At 45.9% G+C, this 15,998-nt stretch overlaps 2 non-coding genes across 2 annotated transcripts; one reads left to right on the top strand and one right to left on the bottom strand.

Annotated features, from left to right (window-relative positions):
- Positions 1-1,663: 1,663 nt before the first annotated feature.
- On the bottom strand, positions 1,664-1,735 carry TRNAQ-CUG (transfer RNA glutamine (anticodon CUG)). The gene has a single exon. It is a non-coding gene; the product is annotated as a tRNA-Gln (tRNA).
- An 11,067-nt stretch (positions 1,736-12,802) lies between these two features.
- Positions 12,803-12,874, top strand: TRNAC-GCA (transfer RNA cysteine (anticodon GCA)). The gene has a single exon. It is a non-coding gene; the product is annotated as a tRNA-Cys (tRNA).
- The last annotated feature ends 3,124 nt before the right edge of the window (positions 12,875-15,998 follow it).

Below are 15,998 nucleotides of genomic sequence, written 5' to 3'. Positions count from 1 at the left end.
TGCTTGAGTTAGAGCTATTCCCGTTTTAAACTCTTATCCAGACTTTTCTTGCCACATAAACTAATAAAAAGTAAAACAGTTTCACATAGACGAGCCCACGGCCCCAGTGAAGCCTGACAGGCTCCAATTTGTACCACAAAGGAGGTGTTTGGGGTGTGCCTGCTATGATGGCTGTTTAAAGGGTTGGGGGTGTGAGTGGGGAATGAATGTGTTACATGGTATGTTGTGATCACTAAGCGATGGGGCAGCTTGAGAGAAGATATTTGATCAGAGGGAAGGTCCTTTCATAACAAGCATTTGCACAGCCAATACATCTCGCTTATGAGAACTATTGGCTTTATCAGTGTTTTGTTTAGCCATGTTGTGCAGCATGTCTGAAAGTAAAGGATGGAAAAAGAGCTATGAAACGGCCAATGGTGTCCGTGTCGTAGCGCTTTTTATTTTCTTAACGTTCAGCCATACTGTACAGAAGCTCTGCGGCTATACAACATAGCAAAAATACATTGACAAAGACAAAAGATTCCCTGTAGGAAGAGACCTATTGGCTTTGCCAGTGCTTGTTGCATGTCTCCTCAGTATATGTCCCTCTACATGCATCGTCTTATGTGAGAGATACTTGGAAATAAACCAAAAGCCCGGTCCATAAACAACATTTATTTTAGATCCTAGATTAGAGTGATTCAACAATGTTTATTCATTTTATAATGTCATTTATAATTGAACTATTTAAAAAATAAAGTTAAAATGCTATTTCGAGCGATCAGTAATATGTGTCACAATTACTAGCGTCTGTACAATGAATACACACCGTGTGCCTATAGTAACACTGTCTCAGAAACCAAGGAGCACTTTTCTTGAAAGTGCACATCTGTTGCAGTCTGTGAAGAAAAGTACCTGCCCTAGATGGATACTTACCGCACAGTAATTAACTAGCCAATCACAAAGGCCCAGTTAATCTGCATAAAGAGGGGTCAGGGGCGGTGCTTGCACTGGGGCCCACTGTGAGCTTTAATGGACCCTCTTGATCCATGACAGGCCCACGTAATACCGGAGTAGCGTGCTACTCGACACAAAGCGCTTAAACGCTTCATAAAGGGTACTGAGCGCTACATAAATGTAACTACCATTACTAGCTTGATAATCCACGCCTATTAACACTAAAGCGCCAATAAACGAAACTGAAAACAGCAGGTGATGGCGAAGTTCTGGAATTTGGAGCAGCCCAGGTGTGAAACTCACTTCCATATATTCCAGCACATCAATGCCCTTTAACAAAGCGTGTGCGCTTAAAATTAACTGAGAAGGCGTTCGGGGCCGGAGCGATCGAACGCAGACTAAGTCAGAGAGTGCAACTTGGCGCTATAATAGCGCCTGCAGGAAGTAGAGAAATGAATGCACCTCTCATAATGGAGGGACCCTCCGCATCAGGCTTCTAAGAAAATATGCTTCTGTCGATTGGCTGCCGGGAGACCAGCAAGAGGGCGGCTGTGACGTAGAGTGCTCTCGAGGCAATAGTGCCTTTGTGCATTCGAGAGATCCAGCGCTTTATCTACCTATACACATTTTAAACTTTAGATTAAAAAAGAAAAACCTTTTTTTGAACGCATGGAGAATGCACAACGACTTCTCATTATTTTGAGTGAAAATAAAAAAATAAAAAGTCAGGTCCCACCGAGATTTGAACTCGGATCGCTGGATTCAGAGTCCAGAGTGCTAACCATTACACCATGGAACCACATATATTCCTTTTCTTCTATACACTTGTGAGTTGTCAACCGAAGTACCAGTGTCCTGTACATTAGAAAGTAATTTTTTGAATTTACAAACGCACAGCTGGAAAGAAAACATTGGCAAATGTGACAACGCAACCTTCCCTAGACCGAGGCGCTACACGAGTGTGATAAGTGTACACACCTCAACTATACCTTACCTCTACAGCACAGCATTTTTCATTTTGCACATATTTAGTGCCTAGTTGTAGATTCAAAGGCCACGTTTACAATAAAAATCAATAAACCTGTTTGCCTAAAAGAAGCCCCTGGAGCTCCCAGCCCTTAATGAGCGCCAGCACCACTTATCTTCCCTACGCAGGACGCAGGGTGGCGCTGCCGAGCCTTGGATATTAAGGATGTGACGTGTCAACGGGAATAGAAACCATTGCAAAGACCCTGGGCAGGACTAACTCACGGACATTATTGTTTTTACAACAACAGGAAATATTGTTGCCAAATAAATAAAAAGAATAGCCATGTTAACAAAATACCCCTAAAGAAGACAAACTTTCGATGCTGAAATACAAGCTGATGCGCTTTCCACTGAGCTATGCAAACCCTCCCGAGGGTGCGGAACCTTCGCCAAGTTTAGAGCGCTCCAAACCTGTGTCAATTACACTCCTGAGACTGAGGGCTGTATTCAGTCACGGGTGGCTCTTGCGTTTTCTGTTGTCATTGTCCTTATTGCGTCGGACTTTTTAACGCCGTGCGTGCGACCCTTTGCGGTAGAAAAGAGCAGTTGCATCCACACTGAAGACATTACATGCATGGCACCTATGTATAGGGTGACCACCTGGGATTGAGGCGAATTCTGGACAGGACTGTAAAAAATTCAGGACAAAGGGTCAAAATTCAGGACAAAAATTAATGCCCTTTCCATACTGTGGAAAGCCCATCCCCCCTACCCAAATCTACCCGATCTTTCTTGAAGAGAAAGTAACAGCAACATTTTGATTATGTTTCTGAACATTTTAAAACCCCTGGCAAACAGTTTGGGAAACATTAAGGTAATTAACCTTATGCGTATTTATACAAATTGAACAAAAACATCTGGCTTACCCCAACCGCCCATGGACTTTCAACCTAAAAAACATGTAATGAGGCAGGGCAGAAGGTGTGGGCGACAGTCTCACACCTAATGTCAGGATGTGAGGTACCCACAACTTGTCTGTGGTCTCCCAGCACTGTAGTGTATGTCTGGGACTCTACATTTATCTCAGAAATGGGAGCCCAGACTACCAATCAAAGATAATAAAAGAGGAGGATGAAATTGAGATCAAATGGGAGATCCTCAGCAAGTAATTCAAAGCGTTGTTGCTAATAACTGGATAAATAAAGAAGAGAAGAACAAGGTGGGACAATTCCTAAAATCAGACAAGGTGGGTCCACCAAGACTATTCGAAGGTATTGGGTACCTGGGGAGTTGTCTCTGCACACAGGAGCGAAACAGAAGAGGCAATGTCAATTGGTTGAACAAGCAACACCCATCCACCTTGGCAAACTCTTCTGGTTCAATGGTTCGCTGTTAGTGCTTGTGAAGGATGAGCAGGGGGCAGACCCCTTGCAAGGTTGTGCAAGGCAATTGCCTGCTTTGTCCATGTCTTTAAATGGTTTTGAAATTGAGCAAAAGCCAAACTAGAGATCTGGGTTATCCTTAAGTGTCAAGTACCCATAGAATCTTCAAAATATTTGGGATGTAAATTTTACAAACAAAATGTACAAATTTTAAAATGTAATTAGTGTTTCTTAAACATATGGCACTGTTTTCCCCTTTATATACAATTAGATCTCAGATTGAACTAGGAACCAGTTACCTTTTGATATCTAGTGATTAAGATCTACCATTCTTACACTGATTTCCAGGATGAAAATCTTGGCAGAGCGAGTGGTCCCTCCAAGCCCAGTTTGCTTTTTGGTCTTCTCTTCTGCTTTCTTTAGTGGGCCATGTGGCACTAGCGAAGATGGTGTGCTACCCCAGTGATAGTATTATTTTGCAAACCTTCCCCTGCTCGTCCTTCATTCCTTCTTCAGACAGGCCACACATCTGATTTGATTGCTGCGGTGCCATCGGGAGCTCTTTCCACTCTAAAGCTACCTGTGACTGCGGGTGGATTAGGCCTTCTGGACTTAGAATGCTATTATTAAGCTGCACAGGTCCAATGGGTGGCTCGCTGGCTTTCTCTGCCTGCATTAGATGGGGTGTACCAGTAAATACTTTTAAGGAAGGCTTAATACACTGCTCATTGTTTCCTACTGGCCATTCCATGGATCACCATCTGGGGTTATCACAGCTTTCTCTTGCCCTGCCAGAACCTGTAAACTCACTGACCCGAAGAAACCCTATGCTCCTGCACTACCTTTGCTAAGCCTTCCCACCTGCACACTGCACTGGTCGCCACTGTACTCTACACCACTCTGCTCTGTACTAGTGCATTCTGCACGATACACTCTATTCTACTGCACTCTATGCCACTCTACCGTGCCAAATGCCACTCTATGCAACTGGACTCTACACCAGTGCACTCTAAACAACTGCACTGTGTGCCACTGCCCTTTACTCTGAACCACTGTACTCTATGCCACTGTTCTCTGTACCACTCTACACCACTGCACTGACACTCTACTCTGCAACTCTGCACTCTACACCACTCTACTCTATGCCACTGAACACTAGGCACTATACTCTACTCTACACCACTCTACAATACTCCTCTCTGCACCACTCTACACCACTGCCCTCTATGCCACATGAGTCTACTCTGCACTCTGACACTGCACCACTCTACACCACTGCACTCTATGCCACATGAGTCTACTCTGCACTCTGACACTGCACCACTCTACACCACTGCACTCTATGCCACACGAGTCTACTCTGCACTCTGTCACTGCACCACTCTGCATTACTGCAGTCTCTGCTACTCCACTGCACTCTATGTAACTCTACCCCATGCCACTCTATGCCATTGCACTCTGCGCCAATGTACTCTAAACAACTGCACTGTACTCCACTGCCCTCTACTCTGTACCACTGACTCTACGCCACTCTGTGCCACTCTACATCACTGCACTGACACTCTACTCTACAGCGTTGCACTCTGCGCCACTGCACTCTACTCTGCACCACTCTACACTATGCCACTGCACTCCCTGCAATGCAAGTCTACTCTGCAATCTATGCCACTGTACCACTCTACACTACTGCTCTCTCTGCCACTCTATTGTATGCCACTCTACTCCACTGCACTCTACTCTGTCCCATGCCACTCCATGCCACTGCACTCTAAACCACTGCACTCTACGCTAACACACTCTAATCAACTGCACTGTACCCCACTGCACTGTACTTTGCACCACTGGGCTCTACGCCACTGCTCCTATGCCACTCTACTCCACTCCACACCACTATGCCACTAACCTTAAGCCATGCTGAACAGCAGCTACTCTGGTGTATAACATGGCTAATGGCTAAAACACATTAGCAAAGACAATAACTCTTTCGTAGACGAGACCTGTTGGCTTTGCCAATGTTTGTTAGTACTATGAGGTACAGAGGTCGCTGAAAGAACTGTGAAAAATACAATTACATCATAATAAAAGCTGCTACAAAATGCGCAAATACATTTTGGTTAAATAAAAAAAAGCGCTTCTCAAATACAGATTTGAATAATATACGGTTTATACCTAGTACTAAAAAAATGTTATAACACTCCATTAAAACCACACACTCCACAGCTCACCTTGGAACACCATTACAATACCTCTCTGAAAGAAATATCTTTGCCACCAGAAAACTTCAAGTGACTCCTTTTAGCAAAGTCAATGCAGGTTTTCAAGCCCCTTTGTATTTGCAGATTTACCAGTTGTGCACATTTGCATGTCTTTAGGGAAGGAGACCCCCTGGCAAGAAGGTCTGATTCTTATCTGTCTGCCCCTCCCTCCCTCAGAGCACAGGAGACTCCCAACTGGGGAAACTGATCGGCCCGTAATTCCGCTCTACCTTCCCTTGTCCATTTGGTGAAAGGCTAAAATTACTGACAAATGCCGTCCGTTAAGCCTTTCATCACGGACAACGGATGGCAGGGCAAAATTACGGACAGTCCGTGAAATTTACGGACGGGTGGTCACCCTACGTATGTACCTGGAGTGGCCTGTAAAAGTTATAAAATCCCTTGACATGCTTGTGCCGGCCACTGAGATATCTTCCATTTTTAAAATGACTAGCCTAGAATTTTTTTTTGTAGCACCAGAAGAAATAGTTCACAAGTCATATATAGGGAAGGTTTACGTTTGACGTCGAATCGCTCATACTCGGGGTTTGGAAATAATTCGCCGGTGAAAACAGATTCAAAACATGCCTGGTTTTGTTGCTCTCAGGCGTCCCCAATTAGCTTTGTAATACTTTCCCAGTAACACGGCATCCCAGGACCACCAATTTCAGGAGCAAACCCAGAAGTTTTAAAAGGAAGTGTGTAAGTGAGAAGCCTACGTTTCATGATGAGGTTGGCGTGCTTCCGGACCCCAAGAACATTTAGCAGTAATATTTGATGGGGTGCAGTGTGTGGTGACCCAGAACTCCTTCCTGCGACTCACAGCTTCCTGAGTGGTTCTCCGGCAGCGTGGGATCCCTTTGTGAAGTGCTGCATGGTTCTCCTTTTGCACCTCCTTTGTCCCCAGGCCGTGTGACTCCTGTGCATGCTGCCTGGTCTTCTTAGGGCTCTCTGAGTTGCTGAGAGTCCCCTTTGACTCTCCCTCCTAGATAGAGTCCACCAGGTCCCTCCTGGTCCCGGGCAGTGCCATCTTCCGCTAACCATGAGCTTTGCGTGTGCCAAGGCTTGTTGGCGGAATCCAGTGATGCAAACCAGACTGCAATCTTCCATCTAGCGATATTATCTGCACCAACCAGGAACCTGCATCCATCTTCTTGGGTGCAGTAATGACTGTTGTTCCTCACCAGTGGTTTTTCTTTTGCACCTTCATCTTGGTTAGCAGGGGCTCCTATTCTCCCTGGACCCTTGTGTGCTTCTTGGTCCCCTTCTTCTGCAGGTCTTCAGGTCCAGGAATCCATCACTGGTTTCTTGCAGTCTCTTCTGGTTCTTGCATAATCTTCTTTTTCATGTTCTTGTGTGTTCTAGGAAAGTTACTGTGATTTGCTCCTGCTTCCCTGGGCTCTGGGGAGGCTTCTATTACTTACCTTTGGTGTTTTCTAATACTCCCAGCGCCCCTCTACGCACTACACTTGCCTAAGTGAGAAAGCGGCATTCACATTCCACTTTCTTAGTATATAGTTTGTGTTCCCCCTAGGCCCATTTCTAACTATTGTGATTTTCACTATTTGCACTGTTTTCCAGCTGTTTTCACAGCTATTTCTTCATACTAGTGTATGTAATTTGTGTATCACTTACCCCCTAAGGGAGTATAGTCTCTATGGTGTTTTTGGCATTTGTGTCACCAAAATAAAGTACCTTTATTTTTGTAACACTGAGTATTTTCTTTCAGGTCTGTAAGCGCTGTGTGACTACAGTGGTACTGCATGAGCTTTGCATGTCTCCTAGTTAGGCCTTGGCTGCTCATCCACAGCTACCTCTAGAGAGCCTGGCTTCTAGACACTGACTACATTTCACTAATAAGGGATAACTGGACCTGGTATAAGGTGTAAGTACCTTAGGTACCCACTGCAAACCAGGCCAGCCTCCTACAGTAGTGCACCCAAAACCCCAGACTTCTGGAACACTTCTGGATTAAGAGGAACCCCTGCCAAGCAGAAGAGCTGGAGGAGGAGCACTGTCCCCTTTGCTGTGTGTGCCTTGCTGGGTTGGCCTGCATTTTCTGCTTCTGACGTAAAGAGGAAAAGACTGGACTTTGCCGTGTATTCTGCATGTGAAGTTTCTCCAAGGGCTAGAAGTAGAGCTTGCCTCCTGTTGGAAGTCTCAGGGATATCAAAGACTTCAGATTCATCTGCCTACAGCACTGGGAACTGCGTGTTTTGTGCTGCAACAGATGAAAAACCACCACAATGCCTCCAATGATGCCACTTCCTGCACCGTGACCTGACGACGCAGCACGGAGCCATGCCTCGCTTCACACTGTAACCCTGGTCTCACCACCACCGCCTGACCCTGACGCCATCACCGAGCCACTGCTTGCACCGTGACCTGTGGGACCCGCACTCCGCATTGTCTCGCTCACACCGCAGCATTGGCAACCCCCACAACGCCACTCTATGCTGACGCCGGTGCCGTCGACTCCTGCCTCGTCAACAGACGCCCCTGTCGGCACCGCGACCTGCGTTGTACCGATGCAGTGGGCCTACCAACAGCAATACTCCAGCAACGACGATGCCGCTGCCTGCACTGCGAACTGGAGACACCGCACGTTGCACCACCCCACTTCACACCGCAGTCCTAGTCTCACCGACGCCTCAGGATGCAGACACCCAGTCGCTGTTTGCACCGTTACCTGTGGGCACCACATGTCACAGCGTCCCACTTTGCACCGCACCCCCAACCCCATTAATGCCAGTGCTCCTGACTGCATCATCAGCCTGGAGTTCGATCTGCAAAGTGTGTGACATCAAGGGCCTGACGACCCCTGCACCGACCTCTGGAACTGATGCCCGCGACAAATGCCAGTGCCAGCGACGTCGCTCTATGGATCTCATCGTGAGGATCACAATGCCCTACATTTCCAAAGTACTGTTTGCGGGTCTTCTCAACACTGTAGCTGGCCCACGAACTCGTGGTCAGCCTGAACTGTAGGATTTGTTGTTCACGACGCCGTGATAGCCCCAGGTGGAGCTATCAAGTTCAGGGAACTGTATTTTTAATTAATTCTTGCAAAATTCATATCTTTATTACTGTATGTTGGATTTTTCTCGTTTTGGTCTTATTTTACACAAATAAATATTAGCTATTTTTCTAAAGCTGGTGTGGTGTCTTGTTGTCATGCTTTCACTGTATTATTGTGTGTTATGTGCAAATGCTTTACACATTGCTCTGACTTCTCGTGCCAAACTACAAAGGGGGCGAGCAGGGATTATCTGAGCTGGGTATCCCCCTTATCCTAACCAGAGTAAGGGTTCTTTGTTGGACATGGTGTAAACTGACTGCCAACTAGAGACCCATTCTCTAACAACACCATACACATGTTGAAAACAAAAATAAGCTTATGGCACTCCAGGAAATGGGTGTGTGTCTCACCAACAACATGTTGCGCTCACATTCCTCTTATTGCTTGTGCTTGTCGCTCCTATTATGTATAAGCAGGCGCATCGCTGTAATGAGATTGGAGATAATGCCAATGTAAAATGGCAGTGATGCTGATGATGCTTGGACATCAAAGATGCAGAGCATCGCCAATGCAGAGTGAAAAGAGTGTTGCTAAGATACGTGCATGAGCTGCGCGTTCTCTCTATTCTTGCTTTTCCTCCATGCGCCGAGCTGCTTCCTGGGGTGTGCTCGAGCCTGGATGGCTCCAAAACCTCTAAAAACAATTGAAATCAGCAAATATACCTCCAGAGGACCATGGCTGCACAATGACAACGCAGGTCCTTAATCTGACACATACTGATGCAGGCCGCAACAACGCCCTCCAAGCAAGTGCACCACAGGGCTGGGTTCAAAGCTGCCTTACAGCGCTGCAGGGACAGGCTGGCCAATTCGTCGCCAAGTTTTTGTACCCCTGAAAGGACAATGCTGAAGACTGGGGTAAGTTACAAAGTTTATTTCATAGGATGTGTCCCTAGAACAGGAGCAGAGCTGTCCCTCGGCCAGCTCAACCATAACTGACTTCACTAAAATGTTTGCGAGTCATAAGAAACACAGAATGCAAGTTAATCTCACACTCCATATTCTTCATAAAATTCTAGCCTTACAGGCTTTCAGAGCACAACACTGTGGTCTCATTCAAACTCAGGAAAGCTCTGGGTCTCGACAAAATCCCTGCAGATGTCTTCAAATAAGATCTTAGGGTGTGGGTTTCCTGTATCAATGTGGTTTCAAATGCCATCTCGATGGAGGGGGCAGACATCGTACCAATTTTCAAAAAAGGGGACCCCAGCATGCCCTCCAGATACCACGCAGTCAGTTTGACAGACAACCTGCAAAATAATTTCTGCAAGCAGGTGTTGAAGCAGTTGTTGGATTGGTGCGAGGAAAACCTTCACTCTTTTAGGACTGCAAGCAGAATTTAGGCATAAGATCAGCGCTGTCAACCAAGCCTTCCAGTTTCTCTTGACAAAATGGAAGATGGAGGACCTTGCCAAAGTTGATCTATATGTGGCATTTATCGATCTTCACAATACATTTGACCTGGTGCCCAGAGGGAAGTTATGAGGGGTGCTCTTGAGGATGGAATCCCCCCCCCCAGACCTTTTGCATTTGATCCAACTTCTTCACAAGGCTAATTTTGCCAAAGTTAGGTATGGAGTGAAAGGAGAACTTTCCCGTAAACAAAGGTGAGCACCAGGGCTGTGTCCTTGTCCCAACCTTCTTCACCCTACACATAGACAACTGTATTGCCTACTTATTATTTTGTGTCAGTGATTCTCCTACCCTGGAAGGGGGAAAATATTGGCACTTTTCTTTGTGGATGACATGCTGTTGCTGTCCAAAACCAGGAGGGGCCCACATAATATGATTGATAGTTTCAACCAGTTTTTCTGAGACTTGGGCCTTGAAATTAACACATCCAAGACCAAATATATGATGTATACTAAGAATGGCAGGTTGAGAAGGGTAATCAAGGTGGGACCTGAAACACTGGAAAGAGTCTGGGAGCTTGATTATTTGGGCATCAGGTGAGATGCTACTGGATCCTGGGACTCGCAGATCTCAAAGAGTGGGTTGGAACAATGGGGCTTTGTAACACCAGTGCCGTGAGTACTGCCGAAAACAATTTTGTTAGAGACCTCTTGGGCTTAGGAAATGGCAAGCAACTGGATCCACTTATCTTGAATGTGGGGATCCACAAGAAATCATCACTGATAGCGTTAAGACCACTCTTGCTCTGGGTTCATATCTGGAGCACTTATGAACTGCGCCATCTTAGGGAGGGCTTGCAGGAAGTCATCATGGCCAATGAGGCGGGAAACGTCAAATGGCTAGGGCCAGTTAAAAATGCCTGGAGTGAACTAGGACTGGGGAAATTCTGGAGTGAGCTCCAGTCTATTTGGGGAGAAGATGGCCCTAAAGTCAAAACCTTGGTCCAGGAGAAAGCTACCAGTAGCAGGGACCACTCAACCTCGCTAGGCAGCCTAACAAGTGACTTCCTTCTCAATTAATCTGTAAGCAAGGCTGAGGATTTTTTGCATTTTATCAGTCCAGCACCTGCCCGGGTCCCTGAATCTCCACTTCATGTACAGGACTCTCCCAGTTCCAGCTTTCACCATCTACTGGGGAAAGGCAAAGCAGGGATCTGACTGTTGCCCTTACTGTTAAAATGTTCAAGAAAGTGATGAACATTTGCTATTTTTTGCCCTCTCTATGTTAAACCTAGGAACAAATGGATTGTTCTCTTGTTTAGCTCCTTTAGTTTACCAGTTCGAGGAGAATCTTATAGAACTTGCAAAAGAGACGCCTCCTCGATCGTGGCTGTGGCTCTTTCCAAATTTCTGTATATAGGTTGGCCAATCAGACTCAAAGTATCTGGCCCTGCATAAAAGCCATGCTCTAGACCAGAGGTTACCAACCTTTTGACTTCTGTGGACCCCCACTTTATCCTTACTGAAACCCGGGGACCCCCACTGAATCATTATTGGAATTCGGAGATCCCCCACTCAGTCATTACTGGGAGCCGGGGACCCCGGCCTATCCATTGTCGATGATTTGAAATGCAAAAGAATACACAAAAAATACAGAAACAAGCATTAATCAAACACGTACACAAATGATAACACTTTTTTTTTTAATTTGCAAACAAATGTTAATAAAAAAAATAATTTTAATAGAAAGATTGGAGCTTTTCTACATTCAGTGGGAACCACACATCATCCACGCTATATTTTGTTTCATGCGGCCTCTCTGCACCCGGGAGTCAATCTCAGAATACTAATTTAATTTTCAACCTCCAAATTCAAATTCCTGGACATTTACACTACTTTTTTAAAATTTCCGTCTGTACATTTTACCACTTTATTTATATACAAATTATTAATCTGCTAATATTATTTAATTTTCTAGGCACCCGCGGACTCCCTGAGGAGGCTTTGCAGAACCGCAGGGGTCCCTGGACCACAGGTTGGTGACCACTGCGGGTTTCTTGTGTGACCCTGCTTCTTGGGGGAATAGAATTATTTTATGAAATGCTGCATGTGACTTTTATGGATATTTATTGATGTTTAAAACAATTTTAAAAGTTTGTGATATGGGATGGTTTATCGATGTGCCCTTTTGATGATGAAACTATCAATAAACGAACAATACGATCTGGAGTGACTCCATTGAATGGTTTGCTTGAGGGCACAAGATGAATACCAAAAACACTGAACTAACCACTGACCTTGAATTCTGGCCCCTGTACTGCCCGGTGTAAAGCGCATTGGCGCCTCTTCAAGGGTAGTAAGCGCTATAAAAATGCAATTACAAATACAATAGGTCCATGGTTTCTCCCTGCAGTAGGAGTTAACACCTGTGTCACGCAGGCGTGGTAACACTGCACCATTGCACTTGGTCTCCTTGTTAGTCAATGAAACTGCCGATCTAATAAATGTATTTTGGGATACATAGTTGGGTGCAGCCACTTTCAGTCGGGGATGGGGAGGTGTCTGTCGGATTTCACCTGGAATATTTACACACAGAAACACACACTCTCCCTCTCTCTGTTTGGAAATACCTAAAAAATGTCAGTTGTTTCTCTGAATTATGCGGTTTCTCTCACTTAGTGCACACCCACCAATACACATTCCACTCCCTTTCCACTGCCCCTTAAGCCCGTCTCGTGCGCCTGCTTGTTGTATAAGGTGTTTTAACATCATCCTTCAGCACCGATAGACTCGAGTTATGTAACTGAATGGTGAGAAATCGTGCATGAACGGGGATATAGCTCAGTGGGAGAGCATTTGACTGCAGATCAAGAGGTCCCTGGTTCAAATCCGGGTGTCCCCTTTTTTAAAAACATTTTATGTTATATTAAGAAATTTTATAGAGCAATTTCTCGCTCTGAAAAGTGCCGAATTACAATTCAGCCAGCTTTTTCGGTTCACGTTTAACAGGAACGAGGAGGAGATTCAAACGTTTAACGTCTCTTACTCTGTCTAAAATTACATCTGCATGTTCTGTGCATTGCTTCATTTCCATGCAGGTTTTAATGAACACAAAACGGTAAAGTGTACGCGCAGGTGAGATGCAGTGCTAGTGCCGAGAGGGTTTGCAAGGCGCCTTCTCACTCTACCGTGTAACCTGGATCTGAGCGGCACTGAGTACAGCAGGGTCAGTGTTCTTGAGTGAGATCCCTCCTCATCAAGGTGATCAGGAGAGACACCTGAAAGCGCCAAGCACCGGCCGAAGTGCATTAAAAATAGTTTGGAAACTGTGATCCTTGGTGTAATGGGGTTTGGTCAGAGAATGGGGCGGGGGTCCAAGGGGCGGCTGGAAAGAAGAATATATTGTGTAATTATTTTGACAAAAGTGAATATAGATGAAAGCACACACATTAAATTAAAAAATAAATGCAAGTTAAACTGATTAGTGAAACATTACATACAGTAGAGCAGTGTTTCCCAAATGGTGGGTCCCAAAGTCCAGGCCATAGATAAAGATGCCTTTAAATTCTGTATTTATGGTTTTACATTTACAGCCGCTTCAAAGATAGAGGCAGAGTGACAGGCTGTGTCTTCTGCTGCTAATTGTTATGGTGGAGCCTGCAGTAGCGTGCGCTAGCGTGTGCGTCTCACTCGCGAGACCCTGCTGTAAACAGAAAGGGGCTTGGAGCCCGCCCATTGCTTACCATTCATGTGCTTGCGTGGCACTCTTCTTTACAGCATCGTAATTGGCCACTGCAGGCCTAGCATCATTTCCATTCCTTTCTGAGGAGCAGGTACCAAGCGCTGAATGACTCAACTAAATCAGTGCCGTCCGCTGCTCCCCACGAGACTGAGGTGTTATTTTGCTCTTTTTAAATTCTAGTGACTGTAAACAGGTGGTGTGTGACTGGCAAAAACGTGCCCAGCAGGACAAACAAAATTATTATTTTTTATTTATTATAGTTACATTCTTTTGTTTTGGCAAGACTTCTTTTCTCACTTTACACCCTTGTTTTGTTTTGTTTTTGCTCGTGGGCACTGTTCTCAAAAGATGACAATGATCTTTTTCTAAAATATTGCAAAGCAACATTGTTTCTTTTTTATGTGTAATTTCCCAAATTATGCTTCAACACATACCAGTGCAGTATACCCCAATCCAGCCTACTCCAGTCCAATCTGCCCCACTCCAATACACCCCACCTCACCTCACACTAATTCAACCCACTCAATCCAATCCACACCACATCAATTCAATCCACCCAGACCAATCCAATCCACCTCACAACCCACCCACTCCAATCAGCTCCACTCTCCCCAGTCCAATCCACTACAATCCACAACACCCCAGTCCTCTCAACCCACCCCAATCCAATCCACCCCATACCCATCCACCACAGTCCAATCTGCTGCACCCCAGTCCATCCCAATCCAATCTAGTCTAATCCACCTCACCATACACCAATCCACCCCACTCCAATCCAACCTATCCCAATTCAGACCATCCCACTCAATCCAATCCACACCAATCCAATCCTTCCCACATCAATCCAATCCAGCCCACTATAATCTGCCCCACAATAATCAAATCCACCCCACTCAATCCAATCCAATCCACCCTCTCCCCAATACACCGCACTCCAAACCAGAACAATCCAATCCAGCCAAATTCAACCCACCCCAATCCAATCCAGTCCACTTCACACCAGACACAATAACCAAACCCTCACCCCCAGGCCATGCCATTGCATGCCGTGCATAATGTGTGCAATGGCATGGAATAAGAAATCGTTAAATGCTTGGGAATCCCACTCTGTTTTCCCGAGGGGACCCCTGTTGAGTAAGGAGGGGCCCAACCCTTCCGGGAGCTCCAGTTGAGCCCAAGACCTCAGCAGCATCTTTCAAGCGTGGGCGTGCTGAAGACATATAAGCCTTGTAGGAAAGTACCATCTTGCCTGGCATGTTACCCCCATTTTTCACTGTATATATGTTGTTTTAGTTGTATGTGTCACTGGGACCCTGTTCACCAGGGCCCCAGTGCTCATAAGTGTGCCTGAATGTGTTACCTGTGTAGTGACTAACTGTATCACTGAGGCTCTGCTAATCAGAACCTCAGTGGTTATGCTCTCTCATTTCTTTCCAAATTGTCACTAACAGGCTAGTGACCAATTTTACCAATTTACATTGGCTTACTGGAACACCTTTATAATTCCCTAGTATATGGTACTGAGGTACCCAGGGTATTGGGGTTCCAGGAGATCCCTATGGGCTGCAGCATTTCTTTTGTCACCCATAGGGAGCTCTGACAATTCTTACACAGGCCTGCCACTGCAGCCTGAGTGAAATAACGTCCACGTTATTTCACAGCCATTTTACACTGCACTTAAGTAACTTATAAGTCACCTATATGTCTAACCTTTACCTGGTAAAGGTTAGGTGCAAAGTTACTTAGTGTGAGGGCACCCTGGCACTAGCCAAGGTGCCCCCACATTGTTCAGGGCCAATTCCCCGGACTTTGTGAGTGCGGGGACACCATTACACGCGTGCACTACATATAGGTCACTACCTATATGTAGCTTCACAATGGTAACTCCGAATATGGCCATGTAACATGTCTATGATCATGGAATTGCCCCCTCTATGCCATCCTGGCACAGTTGGCACAATCCCATGATCCCAGTGGTCTGTAGCACAGACCCTGGTACTGCCAAACTGCCCTTCCTGGGGTTTCACTGCAGCTGCTGCTGCTGCCAACCCCTCAGACAGGCATCTGCCCTCCTGGGGTCCAGCCAGGCCTGGCCCAGGATGGCAGAACAAAGAACTTCCTCTGAGAGAGGGTGTTACACCCTCTCCCTTTGGAAAATGGTGTGAAGGCAGGGGAGGAGTAGCCTCCCCCAGCCTCTGGAAATGCTTTCTTGGGCACAGATGTGCCCAATTCTGCATAAGCCAGTCTACACCGGTTCAGGGGACCCCTTAGCCCTGCTCTGGCG

Source organism: Pleurodeles waltl, unplaced genomic scaffold (assembly GCF_031143425.1).
Source record: "Pleurodeles waltl isolate 20211129_DDA unplaced genomic scaffold, aPleWal1.hap1.20221129 scaffold_39, whole genome shotgun sequence".
NCBI lineage: Eukaryota > Metazoa > Chordata > Amphibia > Caudata > Salamandridae > Pleurodeles > Pleurodeles waltl.
Note: the sequence above shows the minus strand (reverse complement) of the source record. Positions and strands in the feature narration are given on the sequence as shown.